The sequence below is a fragment of the Moschus berezovskii genome, chromosome 23 (assembly GCF_049115385.1).
Source record: "Moschus berezovskii isolate FMDL1 chromosome 23, NW_MosBer_1.0, whole genome shotgun sequence".
Lineage (NCBI taxonomy): Eukaryota > Metazoa > Chordata > Mammalia > Artiodactyla > Moschidae > Moschus > Moschus berezovskii.
This window is the reverse complement of record NC_142482.1, coordinates 36,412,929-36,428,490: the sequence shown is the minus strand read 5'-3', so window position 1 is coordinate 36,428,490 and position 15,562 is coordinate 36,412,929.

The following is a 15,562-nucleotide window of genomic DNA, read 5'->3' as shown; positions in this document are numbered from 1 at the left end:
CCATGAACAGATGAATCTCAGGGGTGATGTTAGATGGATGACCTTGGTAGATGAAGCAGCTACAGATGGAAGAGGAAGTGGGATGCAGCTTGCCCTGATTTCCTGGATTCTGGTGTTGACCTCACCACTTACCCTTGGAGACATGGAGTCACTGTGAGCTCCCCGTCCCTCCTCCACTTGTGATCAGGTAGCCATGTTGGCAGCTGCTGTGTCTCTCACATCTATTTCCTATTCCCAAACCTACTGCCATTCCTCTAACTCAGACTCTCACCCACTTGCATTGCTTTTTTTTAGATTGAAGTATAGTTGATTTACGAGGCTGTTTTAATTTCTGCTGTAAAGCAAAGTGATTCAGTTATACATATATATATACATTCTTTTTATATTTTTTTCCATTATGGTTTATTACAGGATGTTGAATATAATTCCCTGTGCTATACAGTAGAACCTTTGTGTTTATCCATCCTATGTACAATGGTTTGCATTTGCTAACCCCAACTCCATTTCTTGCCCTCCCCACCACCACCTTGGCAGTCACATGTCTGTTCTGTACGTCTGTGAGTCTGTTTCTTTTCCATAAATGGGCTCATTTGTGTACTCGAATTGTTTTAATAGCCACATTTGCTCCTCCCAATTGCTGCCTTCTGCCCACTTTCAACATTCCTGCAATAATGATCTTCAAAGTATGGCTCTGATTGTGTCTTGTCTCACTTGGTTGTGTACAGACCAAAATGCAAACCCCTTCAGTTCAGTTCAGCCACTCAGTCGTGTCCAATTCTTTGTGACCCAAAGGACCGCAGCACACCAGGCCTCCCTGTCCATCACCAACTCCCAGAGCTTGCTCAGACTCATGCCCATTGAGTCAGTGATACCATCCAACCATCTCATCATCTGTCATCCCCTTCTCCTCCTGCCTTCAATCTTTCCAAGCACCAGGGTCTTCTCAAATGTTTGACTTAGTATTGAACATCTGCAAACTTTACAGCTTCACCCTCCACCACACTCCATGACTTGGACTCAGGAGTTCCTGATTATTCTCCTACAGATGGTCCCTAGATTGATGATGGTTCGACTTACAATTTTTTCAACTTTACAATGTGCAAAAGTGATATGTGTTCACTAGAAGCTGTACTTCAGATTTTGATTGTTGATCTTTTCCCAGGCTGGTGATATACAGTGCTGTCTTCTCTTGTGATGCTGGGCAGTGGCAGCTCCCAGTCAGCCACACAATCACAAGGATGAACAACTGATACACTTACCACTGTCTGTACCCAGACAACCATTGTGTTTTTTACTTTTAGCACATTATTTAGTCAATTACATGGGATAGTAAATACTTTATTATAAAATGAACTTTGTGTTAGGTGATTTTGCCTAACTGTAGGCTAAAGTAAGTGTTCTGGGCACACTTAAATTAGGCAACGCTAAGCCATGATGCTTGGTGGGTTCAGTTCAGTTTAGTTCAGTTCAGGTCAGTCGCTCAGTCGTGTCCGATTCTCCGCGACCCTATGAATCACAGCACGCCAGGCCTCCCTGTCCATCACCAACTCCCGGAGTTCACTCAAACTCATGTCCACAGAGTCGGTGATGCCATCCAGCCATCTCATTCTCTGTCGTCCCCTTCTCCTCCCGCCCCCAACCTTTCCCAGCATCAGAGTCTTTTCCAGTGAGTCAACTCGTCGTATGAGGTGGCCAAAGTATTGGAGTTTCAGCTTTAATATCAGTCCTTCCAATGAACACCCAGGATTGATCTCCCCTAGAATGGACTGGTAACTTGGTGGGTTGCTGCTGCTACTGCTGCCAGGTCACTTCAGTCGTGTCCAACTCTGTGTGACCCCATAGACGGAAGCCCACCAGGCTCCCCCATCCCTGGGATTCTCCAGGCAAGAACATTGGAGTGGGTTGCCATTTCCTTCTCCAATGTGTGAAAGTGAAAAGTGAAAGTGAAGTCGCTCAGTCGTGTCGGACCCTTAGCGACCCCATGGACTGCAGCCCACCAGGCTCCTCCATCCATGGGATTTTCTAAGCAAGAGTACTGGAGTGGCTTGCCATTGCCTTCTCCAAGGTGTATTAAATACATTCACATCAAGATGTTTTCAATTTATCAGGATGTAACCCCATCTTTGACTCACTGGAAAAGACTCTGATGCTGGGAAAGGTTGGGGGCGGGAGGAGAAGGGGACGACGGAGAATGAGATGGCTGGATGGCATCACCGACTCTGTGGACATGAGTTTGAGTGTACTCCGGGAGTTGGTGATAGACAGGGAGGCCTGGCGTGCTGTGATTCAAGGGGTCGCGGAGAGTCGGACACGACTGAGCGACTGAACTGAACTGAACTGAACCCCATCTCTTTTTTTGCCACACCTCTCAGTTTGCGGGATCTTAGTACCCCAAGCAGGGCTTGAACCCATGCCCTCTGCAGTGAAAGTGTGGAGTCCTAACCACTGGATCACCAGAGAATTCCCTGTAACACCATCTTAAGTCAAGGGAGATCTGTAATGCCTGCACATTTTTCATTAGGTACTGTCTCTGAAATGCCCTTTTTCATCCTCAGTTTATATCAGAATTCTCCTTGTCCTTCCAGAGCCAGTTCAAATGTGTCTTTTGGGTCTGGAGGTCCCTCCTGATCACTGTAGCTGGAATGAGCAGCTCCTACAACACGAGGTTTTACCTACCTCTACAGTCACTTGTTTATTTATTCTTTTGGCCACAACTGTGTGGCTTATCGGAGAAGGCAATGGCACCCACTCCAGTACTCTTGCCTGGAAAATCCCATGGACAGAGGAGCCTGGTAGGCTGCAGTCCATGAGGTCACAGAGGGTTGGACACGACCGAGTGACTTCACTTTCACTTTTCACTCTCATGCATTGGAGAAGGAAATGGCAACCCACTCCAGTGTTCTTGCCTGGAGAATCCGAGGGATGGGGATGGGGGAGTCTGGTGGGCTGCCGTCTATAGGGTCACACAGGGTCGGACACGACTGAAGTGACTTAGCAGCAGCAGCGTGGCTTATGGGATCTTTGTTCCCCAACCAGGGATTGAACCTGGGCCCTCTGCAGTGAGAATGCAGAATCTTAACCACCGGAAAGCCAGGGAAATCCTTGCTTCATTTTGTACTGTATTTTATTTGGCTGGGAAGAGTATGTTTAAGATAAATGTTTATTTTCAATTTAGATTTTACTGTCATCCTTCAAGGCCAGCATGTTATTCGTCTTTGTAATTTCCATGGTGCCTCATGTGGGGCTTTATGCAACATAGGTCTTCACAGATTGCTTCTGTGTTGCGGGTTTCCCTCAGGTACATAGCTGCCCATGTATATTTTTAGTGTATCTCCTGTCATTTGTTTGCATATCTGATTTTCCTGCTAGACAGATATTAGTCTTTGTATCACTTTACATAGTACCTAGTAAATAGGAAGTGCTCAATATTTTGACTGAATTACAATATGAAGAATGCTTGGGTAGTTTGAAATCTTGGCTATTCCTTTTGGGACCCAGTTGCACCCCCATGACCATACTAAGCTAACACTTTGACTTTCCATCCTGATCATTTTGAAGGCAGTGTGGTAAGGTTGTGATCTATTTTGGACCATCCTTAAATGGAAGATTTCTTGCTTCTGCTGTCTGGTAGGGATGAGGTCAAGGTGAATGTGTTTGTTGGCCAAAGGGGACAAGCTGATACTAGTTGTCCTGTCCGTGTCTGCCTCCCATGCCAATGAAATACACCCTGTGTGCCGTCCTTTGCAATACCAACCCTTGCTTTAACAAAAGGACGGAAAGTAAAGTGAGTTTTCACGAAAGCATTAAAATGATCATTTTGAGGTGGTGATCGGAGCTGGTTGTGCCCAGTCTTGAGCAGCACGGATTTCTCAGATGCACACTTGAGCTGGAGAAAGAGTCAGAAGTAGAAAGATGGTGTGCAGAATGGGGAAGGTAGTTATCTACAGAGGCAGCTGGTTCAGGTTTATACCCCAGCCTGTTGAGACAGAAGGAATTCTGGACTGGAAATTGATAGTTCAGTCAGTAAAGAATATGCCTGCAATGCAGGAGACCCAGGTTCGATTCTTGGGTTGGGAAGATACTCTGGAGAGGAAAATGGCAGCCCACTTCAGTATTCTTGCCTAGAGAATCTCCTAGACAGAGGATCCTGGCAGGCTACAGTCCATGGGATCATAGGAGTCAGACACGACTTAACAACCAAACCACCAGAACACCCGATGAGAGAGCACTTTGGTTTTTGCTGTAGCTCTGCCATTAACTACCCATCCCTTTGGGTACTTCATGTCCGTGAGGCTCAGTTTCCCTTTTGATAAAATTAGTTTTTGTACCAGGTAATCTTTGATTGTCTGAATTTTTAGAGAAAGTAGTGGGAGAACAAATAGGGGCAGTAAATTGGGGTGATGACTTTGCTTGGTGATTTTCCTCAGATTTATCAGTCTTGCTTCTTGGAGGGCTGGGGAACAGGTACCCACAAGTAACCAGGAACTGCAACCTGGCTGTTGAGAGCTGGGTAAGGTGTGGGGAGGAGGAGCAGGTGGAGGCTGGGAGGCTGGCTTCCTGGGAGCCAAGCATGCTTTGGAAGGGATGGTCCTAGTGAAGTATCTCTGGGCTTCTTCATTTAGGGAATTGATCTTCAAAGCTCCTTGACTGTGTTACATTATCAAACAGCATTCCTTTCTACTTATAGTAGAGAATAACATGGGAGATAGAAGAATATATATTCCTTAAATTAAGACTGCCATTAAAAAATTAAATAAATAATTTCTTGCTTAGGTGGTGGGGTTACCATGGAGATAATCACTATTGTCTTTTTTATTTCTACTGTAGAGCCTTTTTAAATAAGAATAGCAATAGTCTGAGTAGAAGAGGAGGCCCTGTGCCATCACTGATGATTTCTGTATATTATACCTTAAAGACAATGGCTACTCAAAGAACTGGGTGTCATGTTGTCTTACGGTGTTCACATCACCAGTAAGCCTCCTTTTCTTGAGTCACTAGAGAGCGGATAATGAGTAGCTGCCAGGAGTCTTTTTGGGTTTTGAATTTGGGCCCTAAGATTTTGAAAATGGGCCGGCATACAAGAAGCAACACCAGATACTTAACAGGAAGACATGGTTTTGAGGGAAGGGAATGTTTGCAGCAGAGTCATCTTGGGGAATCAGTACAGTTGGGATTTAGCTGAGATCCAGATTTAGATCCAGTTGTTCAAGATCTAGATCATCTAATTTTGAAGTATTAATAGTGTTATGTACCAGAGGCTCAGCTCTGCGGTTAAAGCTATTGTGTTTACAGGATCACAACTTAGTATATGTGAAATCACCATGGTTTTTTTAAATAAGAAAAATTAATCTTAGTATCAGCCTGATAGTATCATTGCTCATCTCCAGAGCAAAGCTGTTAAGCATTCACTATGGCTGTTTTTCTGAGGGCCTTCCTGAATGATGAACCACTGGGTAGGAATTCTGCAGGGGTAGGTAACAGACTTCCCCTGGAATTGCTGGTGGAAGAATTTCCCCCCTTACGTGACATGATAAATTGAAGGAGAGATTAATAGAGAGAAGCTCTAAATGAATCATTGTTAAGGGCTGGTGAGGGCTGAGTGGTGAGAGGCAGAATGCTTTTCCAACATCTGGATTCCGTTTTTGCACCACTGGTCATTCTAACTCTTGCAGGGTTGTTGATGAAGATGCGCTGTAAACAGCTCCTGTGAGTGACTAATTATCTTTCTTCTGCTATTCGTTTTTTGAAATTTTATTTTATTTTTTGCCATTCATTTTTGATGTTGCAAGAGCCTAGATCTAACCCAGACCAGACTACTTTTATCGGATGGAGTCAGATCACAAAACTGTTTGTACATCTTTTTCTTTTTTTCCATTGGGATATAGTTGCTTTAAAATGTTGTGTTAGTTTCTGCTGTACAATGAGGTGAATAAGCTATGTGTATACGTGTATACTGTCTCGCATGGACCTCCTTCCCATCCCCGCCGACCCCCTCTGTCTAGAGTCACCACAGAGCACTGAGCTGAGATTCCTGTGTTATCTGGTAGTTTCCCTCTAGCTATCTATTTTACACGTGTTAGTGTATATATTTCAATCCCATTCTCCTGATTCGTCCCATCCCCTCCCCCCATCCTGTGTCCACATATCTGTTTTCTACATCTGCATCTCTATTCCTGCCCTGCAAATTGTTTCCTCTGTACCGTCTTTCTAGATTCCACATACATGCCTTGATATATGATATTTTAACAAATTCATTCTATGCAGTACAAAGAACGTTGATCAGCTGTGACTTTAGCCCCCTGAGGGATTTGATTATCGGGTATTCTGTCCCTGGTGGCTCCCCAGGAGTGCACCGTGCCTTCATCATTTGTGTGAATGAGATTTGCTCTTACACATCTTTCCTGGCCTGAAAGCATTGAGATGATAGTTGGAAGATGTGATGAAACCAAGGCATACAAGAAGGAAGATGTATCACATCACGTCATCTTAAAACAACCGCAATCCATCCGTGTTTCCCCAGTGTCTACATGAACATCCACAACCCAAGCCATCAGATGAGCATGTCAGTTTCTCCTTTGAGTAATAATTACTACTAACCTCATGGAAACCAAGACTCTTCCTTAGGTAGGTTTTTCACTAGCATTTTACTGAAACACTGATTTAAAGTGGGTCAGAAACTTTCCATTTCTTTTCAAACCCAAACATTTAGAATTCTATCTCAATACGTTAGCAGGCACATGCAAATTTTCTTTTTACGGGTGGGCTTCCCTTTGGTAATGCTGACTTCATCTGATACCTTGAGAATTAAGGTCAGCAAATGACTGAAGTTTCAAATCTGAACGGATGTCACTGAAAAGTAAGGTCTAAAATTAAACAAGCAAACCAAACCGCACACCGAGGTTGGGCCATCAACTTATCAGCTTTATTTTCTTTGCAGCAATCTTGAAGTTAATATGATTTAGAGACAACCACAGAATGTATTTAAATGCAAGATTCTAAACGCAGACCCGGAACAAATTGCGAATGGGTTTTTCTTTTTAGGCAACATAGAGGGTCCTCTGGTGAGGTGGTTTCTCCGAAGACTGGAAATACAGTAAAATCAATACATAGTGATGCTATGTTCGTTTATTCCAAAATCCTTAGAAGGACTTGAGATGATTTATAACAGAAATTCAGATAATAAAGTAGGTAAAAAGTATGAATCAGGCCCAGCAAAGAGAGAGTCAAAAGTCAAGATCAGGGGAAAGAAAACGCAAAGTGTTAGTCTATTGAGTTTACATTTGTCTCTGAGCTTTCTGGCAGCCAAAGAGAAAGATACACTCAGTTCGTAGTTCTCATTATCAGCAAGGAAGAAACTAGCTAATTCCTTAGAACAGATGGAGTTTTTCTTATCATTACCTTTAGAAATAAAATTTTAATTCAGGTCTTATAAGGGGCTCCTGTTTGACATGTTCTGGCATGTTCTGGCAACAGACATTCCCATAATGAGATATCAGCCTCACTTGGGTAGCTGTGTGCCTTTGGGGAAATTATATCATGTACATCCCAGTGTCTATACCTACAAAGTGGAGGTAGCAGTAGAATATGACTCAGATTATTGAAAGGAGTAAATTAAATAATATATGTGTCAATACATATTGACAAAATATTAACTTTTATAGGAACATCAGGGCAATAGACTCTGACAGAGTTTGTCAGATTTTTTTTTTTTCAGAAAACCATTGAATCTGAGTCAGACATTGAATCTGACTAGTTATCTGCTAATTGAATGTCTACTCTGTGGGCAAGTAGGGAGATTTCTTCAAGCTTTCAAATGGCTGAGGTGAAATAGCCCTTCATTTAAAAAATTTTTCTTGAGCACCTGTTCTATGGACTTCCCTGGTGACTCCGTAGTAAAGAATCCATCTACCAATGTAGGACACATGGCTTTAATCCCTGAGTCGGGAAGATCTCCTGGAGAAGGGAATAGCAACTCACTCCAGTATTTTTGCCTGGAGAATTCCATGGACAGAGGAGTCTGGTGGGTTACAGTCCATGGGGTCACAAAAGGTATGTGACTTAGTGACCGAACAACAACAGCCTGTTCTATACCAGGCATTGTGTGCGCTGCGGGGAGAGAGCAGGGTACCAGCAGGAAAGGCCCTGCTTTCAAGGAGCTGTCACCCAGGGTCATGAGGTTCTTTATTCATATTCTGTACTTTTCAGACTGCTTGCTGATAACGAATTGGGTTTCTCAGGCACTAGGATAACTTGGAAATCGGTGCCCTGGATAGGAGACGCAGGAATCTGATTAGTGGAAAGGAGTAGTCCTTTCTACAATTTATTTATCCTGGTTTATATACTGTTGCACTGATGATAAGGAATGTCAAGATTTACCTTACATTGAACTTAACTCAGAATTGCCACTCCTTGTATATATATATATTTATGTGCATATTTTACATCAATCTATCATCTTGCTCTCTATCATCTGTCTACACACGCACAATCACACACACACACACACACATTTTTCTTCTGACCATGAAAGTGATATATGCTCTTCTGTTATATACAATAGAGGAGACTTGGTTGGGGAGGAAGGCAAAAGGAAGACAGCAAAATTAACCCATAATCCTGGTTATTAGAAACAAACTTTAGGATTATATTGCTTCTGTTATTTTATAAAACTGGTGTCTTTTGAAGTGTATTACTCTAGTTTAAAAAAATACATTAAAAAATATATGAATTTTATTTTACCAAATTGGATCATGCTACAATATGCTTTGTGACCTGTTTTCTCATGTTACAATATATTCTAAACATTTTTTCCCCTTTTTAAAGCTTGTTTGTTTGTGTGTGTGTGTTTGAAACTGATTGGCTACCTAACATCCTGAAAATGAAAGAATAGCCGACCATTTAACCAGATGCTTTTGTTCGACATTTCAATTGCTTCTATCTTTTCATTATTCCTTTGATTTTTCCGTGTCATCTCCCCATATCAGCAACAAATCTCATCCCTAGGTGCTCAGTAGAATTATTGTAGAGTTCCACTTTTGCAAAGTGACTGCATTTGAAAGAAGAGCAGTGCTATCAAGACCTAAAAACAAAGGAAGAGAAAGAGCCACAGGGTTATACATGCTTGGTTGTATAAGTAGAGAGTCCATCATGAATTCATAGCACTGGGAATTTATAATTGTTTTTAATAATGGCGACACTCAGAAGGAAGCAACCCCAACCCAAGAGTTAAAGAATGACTTGGTGACAAAGCCCTATAGGATGGGTTAAGAGAGCAAAGCTTTCCTTGTAGTTACAATGGTATGAAAAGTTTAACTATAATGGGACATATTCAATATTTTAATGATTCAGTTCAGTTCAGCTGCTCAGTTGTGTCCAACTCTTTGCAACCACATGGACTGCAGCACTCCAGGCCTCCCTGTCCATCACCAATTCCCAGAGTTTACTCAAACTCATGTCCATTGAGTTGGTGATGCCATCCAACCATCTCATCCTCTGTCGTCCCCTACTCCTCCTGCCTTCAATTTTTCCCAGCATCAGGGTCTTTTCCAATGAGTCAGCTCTTCCAATCAGGTGGCCAAATATTGGAGTTTCAGTTTCAGCATCAGTCCCTCCAATGAATATTCAGGACTGATTTCCTTTAGGATGGACTGGTTGGATTACCTTGAATATTATTGAATCTCAAGAATATTCTCCAACACCGCAGTTCAAAAGCATTAATGCTTCGGTGCTGAGCTTTCTCTATAGTCCAAATCTCACAAACATACATGACCACTGGGAAAATCATAGCCTTGACCAGATGGACCATTGTTGACAAAGTAATGTCTCTGCTTTTTAATATGCTGTCTAGGTTGGTCATAACTTTCCTTCCAAGGAGTAAGCGTCTTTTAATTTCATGGCTGCAATCACCATCTGCAGTGATTTTGAAGCCCCCCAAAATAAAGTCTGCCACAGTTTCCCCATCTATTTGTGTGAAGTGATGGGACTGGATGCCATGATCTTTGATTTTTGAATGTTGAGCTTTAAGCCAACTGTTTCACTCTCCTCTTTCACTTTCTTCAAGAGGCTCTAGTTCTTCTTTGCTTTCATAATGGTGGTGGCATCTGCATATCTGAGGTTATTGATATTTTTCCTGGCAATCTTGATTCCAGCTTGTGCTTCATTCAGCCCAGTGTTTCTCATGATGTACTCTGCATATAAGTTAAATAAGCAGGGTGACAATATACAGCCTTGACATACTCCTTTCTCTATTTGGAACCAGTCTGTGGTTCCACGTCCAGTTCTTACTGTTGCTTCTTGACCTGCATACAGATTTCTCAAGAGGCAGGTCAGGTGGTCTGGTATTCCCATCTCTTTCAAAATTTTCCAGAGTTTGTTGTGATCCACAGAGTCAAAGGCTTTGGCATAGTCAATAAAGCAGAAATAGATGTTTTTCTGGAACTCTTTTGCTTTGTCGATGACCCAATGGATGTTGGCAATTTGACCTCTGGTGCCTCTGCCTTTCTAAATCTAGCTTGAACATCTGGAAGTTCATGGTTCATATACTATTGAAGCCTAGCTTGGAGAATTTTGAGCATTACTTTACTAGCATGTGAGATGAGTGTAATTGTGTGGTGGTTTGAGCGTTCTTTGGCGTTGTCTTTCTTTGAGGTTGGAATGAAAACTGACCTCTTCCAGTCCTGTGGCCACTGCTGTGCTTTCCAAATTTTCTGGCATATTGAATGCAGCACTTTCACAGCATCATTTTTAAGGATTTGAAATAGCTCAACTGGAATTTCATCACCTCCATTAGCTTTGTTCGTAGTGATGCTTCCTAAAGCCCACTTGACTTCACATTCCAGGATGTCTGGCTCTAGGTGAGTGATCACACCATTATGATTATCTGGACATCACCAGATGGTCAACACTGAAATCAAATTGATTATATTCTTTGCAGCCAAAGATGGAGAAGCTGTATACAGTCAGCAGAAACAAGACTGGTAACTGACTGTGGCTCAGATCATGAACTCCTTATTGCCAAATTCAGATTTATATTGAAGAAAGTAGGGAAAACCACTAGACCATTCAGGTATGACCTAAATTAAATCCCTTATGATTATACAGTGGAAGTGAGAAACAGATTTAAGGAACTAGATCTGATAGACAGAGTGCCTGATGAACTAAGGACTGATGTTCGTGACATTGTATGGGAGCCAGGGATCAAGACTGTCCCCAAGAAAAAGAAGTGCAAAAAAGCAAAATGGCTGTCTGAGGAGGCCTTACAAATAGCTGTGAAAAGAAGAGAAGTGAAAGGCAAAGGAGAGATGGAAAGATATACCCATTTAAATGCAGAGTTCCAAAGAACATCAAGGAGAGATGTGAAAGGCTTCCTCAGTGATCGGTGCAAAGAAATAGAGGAAAGCAATAGAATGGGAAAGATTAGAGATCTCTTCAAGAAAATTAAGGATACCAAGGGAACATTTCATGCAAATATGGGCTCAATAAAGGACAGAAATGGTACGGACCTAACAAAAGCAGAAGATATTAAGAAAAGGTGGCAATAATACATAGAAGGACTATTTTAATGATTCAGTTCAGTTCAGTTCAGTCGCTCAGTCGTGTCCGACTCTCCGCGACCCCATGAATCACAGCACGCCAGGCCTCCCTGTCCATCACCAACTCCCGGAACTCACTCAAACTCATGTCCACAGAGTCGGTGATGCCATCCAGCCATCTCATTCTCTGTCGTCCCCTTCTCCTCCTGCCCCCAATCCCTCCCAGCATCAGAGTCTTTTCCAATGAGTCACCTCGTCGCATGAGGTAGCCAAAGTATTGGAGTTTCAGCTTTAGCATCAGTCCTTCCAATAAACACCCAGGATTGATCTCCTTTAGAATGGACTAGTTGGATCTCCTTGCAGTCCAAGGGACTCTCAAGAGTCTTTTCCAGCACCACAGTTCGAAAGCATCAATTCTTTGGCGATCAGCTTTCTTCACAGTCCAACTCTCACATCCATACATGACCACGGGAAAAACCATAGCCTTGACTAGACGGACCTTGGTTGGCAAAGTAATGTCTCTGCTTTTTAATATGCTATCTAGATTGGTCATAACTTTCCTATGGAGTAAGGAGTAAGCGTCTTTTAATTTCCTGGCTGCAATCAGCATCTGCAGTGATTTTGGAGCTCCCCAAAATTAAGTCTGGCACTGTTTCCACTGCTTCTCCATCTATTTCCCATGAAGTGATGGGACCAGATGCCATGATCTTTGTCTTCTGAATGTTGAGCTTCAAGCCAACCTTTTCACTCTCCTCTTTCACTTTCGTCAAGAGGCTTTTGAGTTCCTCTTCACTTTCTGCCATAAGGGTAGGGTCATCTGCATATCTGAGATTATTGATATTTCTCCCAGCAATCTTGATTCCAGCTTGTGCTTCTTCCAGCCCAGTGTTCCTCATGATGTACTCTGCATATAAGTTAAATAAGCAGGGTGACAATATACAACCTTGACATACTCCTTTTCCTATTTGGAACCAGTCTGTTGTTCCATGTCCAGTTCTAACTGTTGCTTCCTGACCTGCATACAGGTTTCTCAAGAGGCAGGTCAGGTGGTCTGGGATTCCCATCTCTTTCAGAATGTTCCACAGTATTGTGACTCATACAGTCAAAAGCTTTGGCATAGTCAATGAAGCAGAAATAGATGTTTTTCTGGAACTCTCTTGCTTTCTCCATGATCCAGTGGATGTTGGCAATTTGATCTCTGGTGCCTCTGCCTTTTCTAAAACCTGCTTGAACATCTGGAAGTTCACGGTTCACATATTGCTGAAGCCTGGCTTGGAGAATTTTGAGCATGACTTTACTAGCATGTGAGATGAGTGCAATTGTGCGGTAGTTTGAGCATTCTTTGGCATTGCCTTTCTTTGGGTTGGAATGAAGACTGACCTTTTCCAGTCCTGTGGCCACTGCTGAGTTTTCCAAATTTTCTGGCATATTGAGTGCAGCACTTTCAGAGCATCATCTTTCAGGATTTGAAATAGCTCAATTGGAATTCCATCACCTCCACTAGCTTTGTTTGTAGTGATGCTCTCTAAGGCCCACTTGACTTCGCATTCCAAGATATCTGGCTCCAGGTGAGTGATCACGCCATCATGATTATCTTGGTCGTGAAGATCTTTTTTGTACAGTTCTTCTGTGTATTCTTGCCACATCTTCTTAATATCTTCTGCTTCTGTTAGGTCCATACCATTTCTATACTTTATCGAGCCCATCTTTGCATGAAATGTTCCCTTGGAATCTCTAATTTTCTTGAAGAGATCTCTTGTTTTTCCTATTCTGTTGTTTTCCTCTATTTCTTTGCATTGATCACTGAGGAAGGCTTTCTTATCTCTCCTTGCTATTCTTTGGAACTCTGCATTCAGATGTTTATATCTTTCCTTTTCTCCTTTGCTTTTTGCTTCTCTTCTTTTCACAGCTATTTGTAAGGCCTCCTCAGACAGCCATTTTGCTTTTCTGCATTTCGTTTCCATGGGGATGGTCTTGGTCCCTGTCTCCTGTACAATGTCACGAACCTCTGACCAGAGTTCATCAGGCACTCTATCTTCAGATCTAGTCCCTTAAGTCTATTTCTCACTTCCACTGTATAATCATAAGGGATTTGATTTAGGTTATACCTGAATGGTCTAGTGGTTTTCCCTACTTTCTTCAGTTTAAGTCTGAATTTGGCAATAAGGAGTTCATGATCTGAGCCACAGTCAGCTCCTGGTCTTGTTTTCGCTAACTGTATACAGCTTCTCCATTTTTGGCTGCAAAGAATATAATCAATCCGATTTTGGTGTTGACCATCTGGTGATGTCCATGTGTAGAGTCTGTCTTGTGTTGTTGGAAGAGGGTGTTTGCTATGACCAGTGTGTTCTCTTGGCAAAACTCTATTAGCCTTTAGTTATCCATTCATTTAACCTCTATTAGAATCTTGCACTTTGATCCTATAACTATCCTATATATTTAGATACTATTATCCATAATACAGAAAAGAAAACTAAGGTCTGGCAGGTTTCTGTACGAGTCCAAAATGATCTAACTAGAAGGTTGCCACCCTGAAATGAATCAAAGACATGATGTTTCTCAGGTCTGTGGACTTTTCACCCTGACCAACTGAAAACATTAATACTGAAAACATTTTAAAAACTTATTTTGCCAGTGATTCTCCAAATTTTTGAAGCTGACTTTCTCTTCTGATATTTTTCAAGTTTGAAATCTTAACGATTATCAAATTGTTTTTCTTTCATCATCTATTTTGTGGTATCACTTCTTTCATTTACCCTTGTCCATTATCTTTGTTTTACTGACAATCCCTCTTTGTGTAGTGCTTGACTAAGACATTCCCACCTTATCTTCATTTTGTGATTCCCTCAAAGTGGAGATTTTCATGAAAGTAATGCAAGGAGGGGCAGAGAGAGGTGTCTGTGGTGGTGGTGGTTTAGTTGTGTCCAACTCTTGCGATCCATGGACTGTAGCCTGCCAGGCTCCTCTGTCCATGGGATTCTCCAGGCAAGAATACTGGAGTGGGTTGCCATTTCCTTCTCCAGGGGATCTTTCCAACCCAGGGATTGAACCCAAATCTCCTGCATTGCAGGCAGATGATTTACCAATCAGAGGGAAGCCTAGGGGGTCTATACATGTGTGTTTCACTAAGGCTGTAGATAAGAGGATTAGTGTTCACTTTCCCAATCAGCTTACAGCAGCAGTAACTTTTCCTTTGTTTTTCTTTTTTTTTTCCTATAAAAAAATGTAGGGGTTGGGAGAAGCAGAATTTAAGCATGAGAATCACATAGATGACGGCTATGAATCAGCCTGGTTTTCTCTTTGATCTTAAAAAACTAGGCCATTACAGTCATAATGCATTTTAGCTACCATGAAAAACTTTGCAGAAGTCAGGCTTTTAAACATTAAACCTGTATTGAGTTAAACCTCATGAACTTGATGCCAAGTATAAGAGGATAATACATGAAGAGCAGTTAATTAAAAAAATTTTCCAATGTATGCATCATTTAAACATGTTTGCTTAGAATTCAATTGCAAGGATATACCATAATCTATTAAATCTCCTATTAGTGTATTTAAAATTCATCATTATCCATTATCCATCAGTACAATGATAAATATCTTATTCTTTGGATCTTTGCTCACATACATATTATTACTATAGGATATATAACTCTTATAGGATTTTTGTATTATTATCTACATTTTACCAAGACATTTTGAAGACTTTATAGTTTCTTTGTAATAGAAACTCGGTGGATTCTCAGTCTCTCAAACACCTTCTTCCTCAAACTATGTCATTGCTTTCTCTGTGGATTCCTTTTCTCTGTACTCCTGGCTCTGCCAGAGCATATTCAAGGTCCACTGATAGGCATTTCTAAGTTTTAAGCCATAGAATCAGGAGAATCTGATTGGCTTAATAAGACTGTCATGTCTAATCAGCTAGGGTTGAGTGGATCATATTGTACAAACAAGCCTGCTGGGGAATCCAAGTTTGTGGTTAAGTTAGCCCTAATCTCAAAGAATAGGAGTGTGGTCTGGGAAGACATTCT